The sequence below is a fragment of the Amphiura filiformis genome, unplaced genomic scaffold (assembly GCF_039555335.1).
Source record: "Amphiura filiformis unplaced genomic scaffold, Afil_fr2py scaffold_71, whole genome shotgun sequence".
Classification (NCBI taxonomy): Eukaryota; Metazoa; Echinodermata; class Ophiuroidea; order Amphilepidida; family Amphiuridae; genus Amphiura; species Amphiura filiformis.
The window spans coordinates 348,919-360,149 of NW_027305535.1; the positions used below are offsets into that span (position 1 = coordinate 348,919).

Genomic DNA, 11,231 nt, shown 5'->3' on the forward strand with positions numbered 1-11,231 from the left:
ATATACGGTATATCCATCACTGACCTTGTGTGAAAATATTAAGGAATTAGCATTTACCGTTTTGTTTTTATGACACATTTTATAGCGCTACCCAATTTTAATTTTGTCCAAGAGACATCTAAAATTTGAATGTCAGCCCACTCTGTGTAAGGTAGATTTGGAACAACTGCCATTTTCTTAATCTCATTGGCATTAAAATAAAATGGAGCACCCAAAGTGTTATTGCCCTTGGTCTTGTTTAAGAAGAAGAAACATTATTTGTTGTTATTTTCATTTTACCTTTACTTTAAAGATGTTTATTCTCTATCAAAAAGATACAAATTTGTAGGCGGGTTTTTTAAATGTCAAAATAAAATGCGCGAAAATTGAAGTGGAGTGAATTTCAAAATATCCAGTAAGTTGGACATATTGGGATTTAAAAAATGGAGTTGGAGTTGAGTGAGGTATGAAGGACTTAAAGTAATGTTAGAAAGTTTGTCTGAACAGAAAAAAAAAGAAATTAAAGTAACGCAAAAATCAACCTTATTTAAGTTAAAGTCCGTTTCAGATCTGGTGTCTTTACCGTGCACCGTATGCTCTCATTCAAAATACATGGTACCTCGTGGACAAATATCGAAATTGGTTATCGCAACAAAAGGACTCATACAAATTAAGCGGAAGTCGCGATTCACTTCATATTTTCACAGAAGGTGGCCATTGAGTGTAGCATTTATAGAATCTTTCAATATTGGGGAAGTTCGACTTGGTTCTTACATAAATATTGATTATTTGCTCTATTGCAGTTTTTTTGACTCACCCTGTAAAAATGCAAAGAGTTAATTTGAACGGGAACAAGGACCGTTATTCCGAAAGGTCGTTATTCCGAAGGTTCATTACTCCGGAGGTTCATTACTCCGAACAATCTGGTTTGTTATTCAGAAAGGTGTAGACTTCAAATGCTCGTTTGTTCTAAATTCGGAGTATTGACACTTCGAAATAACGAACGTTGCTACGAAATTGGAGTAATGACCCTTCGGAATAATGGAATAATGAACCTTCGGAATAACTAAGCGCAACTATTTGAAAAAATTGTGAGTTCATTTTGTTCTCCAGGCAAGCCGTACGACTACTATGGAATAGGAGAGTTTGTATATTGCCAGAGTCCAGACAATGACTTTGGTGTCCACAGTCGATTCTTTTACTACAATAACGCATCTTTGATTGGGGCAGTGGCCGTTAAAGCAGAAGATAGTGTAGCAACAATTACAACCCCGGGTACCACTCTTAACGATATGCCGTTTCTTAGGTAATGTTGAACTCTATTAGGCCAAAAAAAAAGGTTTGTCTCAAAGCTCACGAGAAATTTAAAAACAAATGCGAAATGCGATTTTTTTTTATTCCCGACTTTTTTCATGGTATTTTGTAGGCCCCGGCAAAAACCGCAATTTTTGAAGCAAAAAACGAGATCCAAAATTTTGAAAAGCGAGAAAAGCGAGATTTTCCCCGAAAAATGGCACAAGAAGCTTTAAAAACGCCCGAAAATACGAAAATAATAATAATAAAAAAATAAATAAATAAAATATTGCCTACCTGGCCCTCTGTTGATCAGATTAGGTCAGTTTAGAATGTCATGTAATTTGTAAACAACTCACTGAACTGCCGGCCCGGCGTGAGTCGAAGAAAAAGTGACAAAAATTTGACCATGAATTATGTTTTATAGTCAAAATATTCCACTAATTCGATTAATATAATGATATTTGGCCTAAACTTGAACTCATTTGAAATGAAATGTCAGTTTTTATTGAGTAAAGCATGGTTTTTACACTCATCCATGTGCTTGCAATGCTGTTGAATTCTGCACTTTGGCAAAGTTCGAACTGCATTTTATTGAATTCGGCGAACTTTTATGGCATAAAGCAACATTTTTATAGTAAGTTCACTGCTTGGAAACTTTCTTAAATAGCGAGATAGTTGGTTAATAGCGAGAATCACGGCGTGAAAAGCGAGATTGCGCCGATTTTTTCTGGAAAAAACTAAAAAAATAATTTTTTTTGAAATAAAAAAAATTTCCGCATTTGTTTTTTTGTCAAATCGTGGGATTTTACAAACGCGTTCTCAAGCTTTGAGACGAACCTTTTTTTTGGCCTTATCTATTTTAAGTATTGCATGTTATAGCGCCCATAACGACGAAACTCTACTAGAGTCACTTGCATACAAAGTGGTAAAAGTAATACAACAATGGGGTTTGTTTGTTTTAGATGATCTTCCCGTAGGAACTCGGCAACAGCAACCCGAATAAGAGAGGGTTACGGCTCGCACTATCCCCATCCTGGGGCGTACCGGAGCCATCAAGCCAGAGGAAGCAAGTTTGTAAATTGTAAATTTAATGGAAAATTGGCAAAAATAAGGACAATTGTGGCCTAGAACCGAGCCAAAGAAAGATGTATGTTACAACTTTTGGTCAAGTACTTCGAGCCAGGGGTTAACTTGTTCCCCTGCCCATCCGGTCGGTACGCTGTTGTCCAAGTACTTCGAGCCAGGGGTTAACTTGTTCCCCTGCCCATCCGGTCGGTACGCTGTTGTCCAAGTACTTCGAGCCAGGGGTTAACTTGTTCCCCTGCCCATCCGGTCTGTACGCTGTTGTCCAAGTACTTCGAGCCAGGGGTTAACTTGTTCCCCTGCCCATCCGGTCTGTACGCCTGTTCACATCCCCGGTTAAGTTAAGCTGGCACAATTTACCCCAATTTCTACAAACTTTTATGTCGTTCAGTAAATGTCATTTTCGTTAAGCAAAATTGAAAACTATGCGGTCTATGCCATGTTTTTTTTTATATAGGATCAACGGAGACCTAGAGGAAGTACGGGATAAATTGAAATACACCTTGGGTAATTCCACAGTGATTCTTGATATTGAACAACCAGTTGCTAATAACACATCTGATGGGGTTGCTGTAGCTTTCATGTCATTTCAGTTCAAGAATGGTAAGCAGGTCAGAATGTCTTTCCTTTTTTTTTTTTTTTTTTGTCATTTGTGTTTTCTGTTTATGTGTATTTATAATGTGGTTATAATTTAACGTAATGGTTCCCATGTGTATGGCACGCCAGAGTGGACAAAACCTAAAAACCCATTGAGGAAAAAAAGCACATTGAGAAAGAAAAAAAACTCCACCGAGAAAAAAAAACTCCACCGAGAAAAAAAAACCCAAGAAAGTAAAAATTAAAACGAGAAAAAAAAACATTGAGAAACAAAATACTCCACCGAGAACAAAAACTTCACCGATAATTAAAAAAACCAACACTCATAGAGATACCTAATAGACCACTCTGCGGTAGATACCTTATAACAGTGGTTCCCAAACTGGGTTCATTTTGGGGGTCGCGGCCTCTTCCTGGAAAAAAATAAGAAATACTCTCCATGCATTATATCGTGTTGGTCATGTAACCCCATTTAGACCTATTTTTGCATTAAAATCGCAAATCGGAAAGTAAAGGCTTGATGATTGATTCTTTTTTCATATCTCGCGACCTCACGAATTCTACGGTATTTGTTAGCAAAGCAGTTAAGATAATGCCCAATGTCATTACACCTCCATTTTTAGGCACCACCATTTCAAACTTATTCATTGCATTCTACATGCATACTAAATTATACGCAAGAATACTGTTTAGGCGCACTGCAGTTTTATTATGACAAATTTAACTTGATACTCTTCTTTTCCTCATAAGCAATACGTCTTTTCACGTAAACTTCCAAGTTTTCGGCACTTTAGTGATTACGGGTGCCCCCTATTTCTAATTATGCAAGACAAATCTGTTGACAATTCAAACCCCATCTTTCAATGAAAATATAATACTATGTTATTTCCAATAAAATGGTTTCCGCTTTGAGAAAATGCCACAAAGTTTTTGGTGTCAGTAATTAAAGTGTATGATTGTGAAGTTATGGTGTCACTTTCATAAGAAATATTGTCTTTAATAAGGAAGAATCGGGCGTAATATCCGGCCAAGAAAGTCTATTTGATGACCTGAAAAGTCAAACCATGTGAGAAAATAAAAAATGGCGGAAGGTTCAAGTAAGGAGTCGTTATCGGATACTTTCCGTAAAAGGCAGTTGTGTGAGACATATAAGTCCTTGAACACGGCAAATGGTCAAATTCGGAAAAACATCTAAATCCAGCAATGCTGAAGTCTTCATCAGTACTCGTAAACCAGTACTATAAAGTAGAAATAAAAACTAGTCAATCATTTTCGTTCATTTCTCTGATTTTACCTGTATCATATTCTATCTTTACGATATTTCAAATACTTTTAAATGACTGTTACAGATGTGTCCTCATAAATTCCAATCCCTTTAAAATGAATAAAACATAATCCAGTTATAAACCTATCGGGGAATTTCTGGTCTTATATCATTTATTATTTTAAATATTAAAATATATTTATTATTATAAATATTATTTATTTATTTATTTATTTATTTATTTATTTATTTATTTATTCACGGTATACAAATAGCCGGCAGGCAGCATAGGCTGAAAAGCGCCGGCTTTACAAAATACAATTTACACATCAAAATATAAATATATATATATACTCCCACTCAACAATTTACTTAAAAACAAAACGAAAAACAGCGATACAGGCAAAGGAGTTAAATACCAGCAGAAGCATAGGATTACACTACTTGTGTTTACTGATGATGAACGGAATGGTGGAATTTTGAAACCTGTTTGTTTTACAGAAGGGTTCAGGAAAAATTCTACTGTGACGGAGATTGTACTTCATTGATCTCTGCTCTGGAAGTAGGTGGTGGTGTCTTTCAGAGTTGAGGACCTGCTGGCCAAACTTCACGACCAGATCTTCCCTACAGTTGGCAAGACTGTTGATGTTGAGCTCACGAAGAGCAGACTCGTAGTCCTGATAGTCATTGCCGAGGATGATTTTGCAAGTGCGTTTTTGAATCCTTTCGATCTTGTGCCTTTGGTTTTCAGTAAGCGCTGGATGCCAAACTGCACAAGCATATTCCAAAATGGGTCGGATATAGGTCTGAAAAATGGCCAGCATATCCTCAACTGCAGCAGCATGTTTACGAAGAGCATAGAGCATAAAAATATTTTACATAAAGGATTGCAATCTATTACTGTCATCACTTTCGTATAATAACATTCCTTGCGGTGAGCTTTGCATCTGTTTCATCATTTATTTGTTCAATTTTCAGGAGCTTCACTTACTCTTGAAGTTCGTCACAGCAATGTCATGCATAGACAATACATAAACATACTTTTAAAGCCTTCAGTGGGTTTTCATGAAAAAACGGAGGGATTATGTGGATTCATGGACGAAGACGATAGTAATGACTTTCAAGGTCCCAATGAAGTTACTTACACCGACGCGATTGAATTTGCAAATTCTTGTAAGTTATTTAATTATTTATTGTGCCTATGGCAAGCGACGGAAACTTCTTGCATCAAGTGCGCGACGCATTTGGAATATCAGCATGCAGACGTTCTCGCAACATAATAGCTGATAATTTACAAAAACAGGCGTGCACTTGATGCACAAAGTTTCTATTGCTTGCCATTGGTACAATAAATTAAATCAAGTATGCCGTGACGAATTATCACAACAATATGGCTCATTTCTGCAGCCGTATTAGTCTGTGAAAGAACTAGTTAATATTGACTTTGTATTACCTACTATCTCGTCTTCTAAAATGTTTTTGAAATAAAACTCGCTAACCTGTCGAATTAAACATATCTTTCAATATTTAGGGGAAATAATTACATCGCAGATCAACCCTGGAATACAAGGAAGTTGGTCTTGGAACCAGTCTAATTTCCACGTGAATGACACTATGGACAAATCCTACACCGACCCACATTATGTTCCTATCTACTCACTTGATCATATTCCGGAGGAGCAGCGAAAGGTTATTTTGAATGATTTTTTATTAGAATAAACACAAGCACCTGCTAATAGCTCAGTTTTATCATCGTCATCTGTAAGTTATCAGCATACGCTCTTCAGTGAATCAAAACTCACTAATATGATATCGTAACTATAAATAACGTCGGTTGCCAACTGTACTTAAGACCAACAAAACCGAAGTTATATCGTCACCCTGTTACGATATTGCCTGACTAATTTTTTGTAATTTTGAGAGCAAGTACAAAATATGGTTCAAGCATACATATTCATTCCCTTTTCTTGCACAAGAATAAATGATATTGAGACAATTAAAAGGAATAATCAGAAATGATTAGGGTGATTTTAAAACTGATACATTCTTGAACCATATTTTGTACTGTTTCTCAAAATAACCAAAAATGACTTAGTGAATTATCGTAACTGGGTGGCGATATTATACTTTATAAATTTAATTGTTACTATAGTTCAATTATAGTTGGTTCGATCTGATGCTAATGATTCACCAGTTACATATATATGATAATATATATTATTTTTTTTAGGTTGCCGAGGATATCTGCATCGCTCTCGGTATTGAGGGGTCTCTTCTTCAGGGATGCATCTATGACGTGGCTGTCACAAACGACACATCGTTTAGTGAACAGGAAACCCTTAAGACAGGTACAACGGGCTATTCCATTTGAAATCCATACACCCCTATGAAAGACATGACCTTGATATTCAATGGCGTGTGAATATCTAATAGTGTTACCTGAATGAGTGACTCCATTTTGAAGTACACAAAAATCAAGGAATTTTTTTTTTCAAACGTTTAGTGAAAAGAGTTGAATAAATTTCATTTGTACCAAACCAAAAATTAACTCACGATTGACGGGTTCGTCTATCATGGTCGATAGACATCTTCAGAATGAAAATGGTGAATCCCCACCACTTCCGGTTTGCCGGATCTCGACTGTAGATGGTGTGTCAGTCAGGAGAGAATCGTATACGTGACTTAAGTAGTGGGCCCCTCGTCTCTATTTTGTGACGCTGATTCCTCTTTTCCTGATCCAGATGGATTCTCTGATGTATCTAGAGTTGGAATCACACTCCTTACAAAGGACTTTCGCATTGTCCCAGTTAATGTCGTGATTCTGTTGAACAGCATGATCTGCTATGGCCGATTTTGACTGTTCACTTGACGATTGTTTGCGAGTTTGGCGAGTGTAGTTTTGTTTGGTCTTACACACCCTAGTTGTTTCTGAAGATGTCTATCGACCATGATAAACGAAACCGTTAATCGTGAGTTAATTTCTGGTTTTGTACAAATGAAATTTATTCAACTCTTTATCTACAAACCTGATGAATCTATTCAGTGGTTTAGTGCAAGCATTTACGGATTTCATAAATATAAGTATCGTAAGAAAGTTTGACGCGGCACTTTGTTTAATTATAATCTGTTTCCATATGTCTAACCCCTCTATCTAATTATTGGCTGTAGGTTGCCCATTACAATGTAATGGTAAAGGCAGATGCGTTAACAGCACGTGTGAGTGTCTGGATGGCTGGTCTGGGGAAGACTGTCGCGAAGGTAACCAAATTTATATAAATGCTAAACAGTGAGGAATAGTTTCAAAATTTTAATTTTACTGTGAAACTCGTACATGAATATACAGCCTGTCTCAAAAAAAATTGTGCAAGTGAAAAGCGCCCTCTATGGCAATTAAGAAATACCGTTGTGACATGATGCTTAAATCACCGTCAAGGGCGCAGTCTTAGCTCTCAGATGCCGTTTGTTCTGTTGAATTTGCTTGTTTTAATCTCGAGATATGTTTAGTTAACCACGATAGGGTAAAATCACAATTGTGCCACTTTTACTAGGGAAGAGGGTATACACAAGTAGGCCCTAGATCAATGATGATAGCTGATGTTGAAGTGTCTAATGCACTACTTCGGGGCTCGTGCATAAGACGCATCAACCTCAGCGCAAATTCATTTTTTTGTCTAATTTATCTCCCAAGAAATAATGCGCGTTCATTAACCTATAAGTTTGCAATATTTTTTTTGTCTATTAACATGTCTTGAGTGACAAAGAAAATAGTATTAACCATGATAAAATTATTGACTTGCACATGTATTTACTTTTACAGCAGAATGTGAAATATATATTTCTCTTTTAACCTGTTTTAAGTGGAAAAAGAGAATCATATAATACATGTATCATGATAAGACAGTAAAAACAGTTAAAACTAATTTTATCGTTGTATAATTGATGCGTTCTTTTGATTTCACGCAGGAACTAAAACTTGATGCTATCATTGATTTACATGTACAGTCCTCTTGATCTTCCCTAGTAAAAGTGGCACAGTTGTGATTTTACCCTTTTGTTGTTAACTAAACATATCTCGAGATTAAAACAAGTAAATTGAACAGAACAAACGGCATTTGAGAGCTAAGACTATGCCCTTAACGTTGATATAAGCATCATGTCACAACGGTATCTTCTAATTGCCATAGATGGCGCTTTTTACTTGCACAACTTTTTTTGAGACATGCTGTATTGGGCATATTGCTAGACCGTGGTAGGATGAGACAATGTGAAAAGGGGCCATTAAGAATGGTTTGCAAACGTAAACACTGCTGAACAGAAGAAACAATATGGTAATTAGTGATCAAACGACAATGAAATTGTTCCTGCATATACATTTTAATCTTCAGTTGTTTATTGTCTGAATGGTCTTTGTTGTTAAGGTGCTTGTGGCGAATGCGTGCGAGGACATTGTGATGAGGGATTTTGCAGTTGTGACATAGGATGGGAAGGAACAATTTGCGATGTTAAAGGTAACTTATTTAATTTCAATTAATATTACGATTTGGTTTTGCTAAAGTGTCATTTAAAATGACCACCTGCTGCTACACAGGAAGAAAAAACACACAGTTTTGGAAACATTGCTGATTAATACATTAAAGCCATATTATAACATTTCTGTAAAAATAGATTAGTATTTATTTTCCATAAAATGTTAGCTTTTACTGTCAGATATGTCCCCGTTTAATTTTGAGCGAACAAGTGAGGTAAAGCAAAGAAAATTGGAATTTACTACTTGCGCCAATACAAGTTACTCCAGCGGTTGTAATACGGTACGACCCTCTGATGCATGATGTGTGGGGGTGTGTATGTATATGCCGCACGCCGTGTACGTATTCTTTTATCGCATATACGTGTTCGACTAATATTTCCATCGTAATAATAAAACGACGGTTCCGGCGTTTTAAAACTACAGCACCGAAAGTCTTGATTTTTGCAGACTATCTCTGTTAACTAAAGTACATTACAATCGTGCAAAAACCAGAATTTAAAATTTTTTGAGGGCGTTCTCGTCAGCAAATGTTATAATATGGCTTTAATATGTGATGTCAAAAGACGGAGATATTGATTTTAAGAATAGCCAAACAAAATATCTGCTTTTCTTTCATAGTGTTTTGGAAACTCTAACTGTTCATATCTTTTGAACTGGATATGCAAATTCAATGTGGTTTTTTTTTCAAACTGTAGCTTTGCAAATGTTTGTTACAATCCAATAAGAATCTGACAATTTAATATGACTGATTTCAGACAGATTTTTGCTTGATCACAACACATTATAGCATAATTAACATGCAAAAATTCAAATAAATAGCTTATTTTACAATATTTTGTAAAAGCAAATATGATATCTTATTGAATGTCTGTATGGTACTAAGGTAAAGCCATGATTTCTCCGTGTTTCAAAATTAAAAACCTGTGTTACAAATTGGACGATTTCCGTGATTTTCCGTTTTCCACAATAAAGCACTGAAAGGTTAAAACAAACATGTTTTATAAGTGTTATTGTATCACGGAGAAATCATGGCTTTATACTAAGGATATTGATATATTATGTAGAGATGGATGGCTTGTTTACCATTAAAACCAAATGAATGTAAATATATGAACATGTTTGCACATAGGGGCATGTGAGACACATGGGGAATTCAAGCTCTATCCTTCCAGTTGTGTCTCCGCTCATGAGAACAATCCAATAAGAGTAAATTCCTGTTGCGCGACAATGTGATGAAGTAATCGATCAACCTACTCCATTACATGTATTTTGCAATGATAAACACTTACTTTAATTTTGAATGGCTTTAATCAAAATACCATTCCATTGTCCTCATTGCAGCCTCGTGCCTTTCTGTAAATAACTGCACGGATCCTTCCAAAGGTCAATGTCTTATGACGGATATATGCCTCTGTACGCCTGGGTATACCGGTGAGTAAAATACACATTTACACATAACTAATAATTCTGTATTTTCAAAGGTTTAACTCATAATCATCGTCGAAAAATTAGGGTGAGATATGGAAGGGAGTTTCATATGGATCTCCAATATAATGAAATAACCGCCGAGTGCTAACCAAGCAAACACAAACCGTTTTTAAAACGTTTTAAACAGGTTCGGTTTTGGTTTTGGTAAAAACTTTTTAATAACATTAAAATGTCAGGTTTTAATTATAAAGGTCATGAAATGTTTTAAAACGTTATGTATGAAAACACACTACAAATTATTTTTTAAATGTTTTCAAAACATTGTAAAATAGTTTTTGCAAACGTTTTTTAACAAATATTCTGTCAACACTTAAATCACAATATGTTAGAATATTTGCAGGAAGTAATATCAAAACGTGTTTTTATGAAAGCGTTTTATACCCTTTATTTAACCCGACATTTAAAGGTTTTCTGGCAACCTTTTATAACCTTTGGCGAATGATGTCGAAAACGTTTTGTGTTTGCTGGGAAGGCAAGATTCTATATGCACAATGAAATTGCGTCTGATCCTACGGAGAGCGTCAAAGCGACTAATCAATACTATCAACGGACCTTTAGACCCGGGGGGGGGGGGTTCTTCCTGGTTGAAGGTATACGGGGATGTGCCACGGTTTTGGGGTACCTTTTTCAGCGATTTTGGTATATCGATGGGTGGGTTTTCAGTGGATACCAATGCGCCCAATTGGGCGCATTTGGGCAAAAATGCCATTAAAGCGCCCAATTACGGCAATTTTGGGTGCTTTTTCTTGAAAATTGGTATACTGATGGGTAGCAAAAACAGCAAAAAGTAGGTATAGAGAAAGTCAGCATCCGAAAGTCTGCGTGGCACATCCCCGTACAAAATTTTTCAAAGAACCCCCCCCCCCCGGGCCTTTAGATATACTAAAAATGATGGAAAAAAAGAATGCAAACCTGAAAACTTCATTTTTGATTTGACGTACACAGGAGATGATTGTAGTCTTATAGCTACGTGTTACAACACTTTGAATTGCTCTG

General features: G+C 36.1%; 1 long non-coding RNA gene across 1 annotated transcript; it reads left to right on the top strand.

Moving 5' to 3' along the window:
• The first annotated feature begins 6,456 nt into the window (after nucleotides 1–6,456).
• On the top strand, nucleotides 6,457–10,182 carry LOC140144680 (uncharacterized). The gene is made up of 4 exons (XR_011857922.1): nucleotides 6,457–6,567; nucleotides 7,388–7,477; nucleotides 8,638–8,727; nucleotides 10,089–10,182. It is a non-coding gene; the product is annotated as an uncharacterized lncRNA (long non-coding RNA).
• The last annotated feature ends 1,049 nt before the right edge of the window (nucleotides 10,183–11,231 follow it).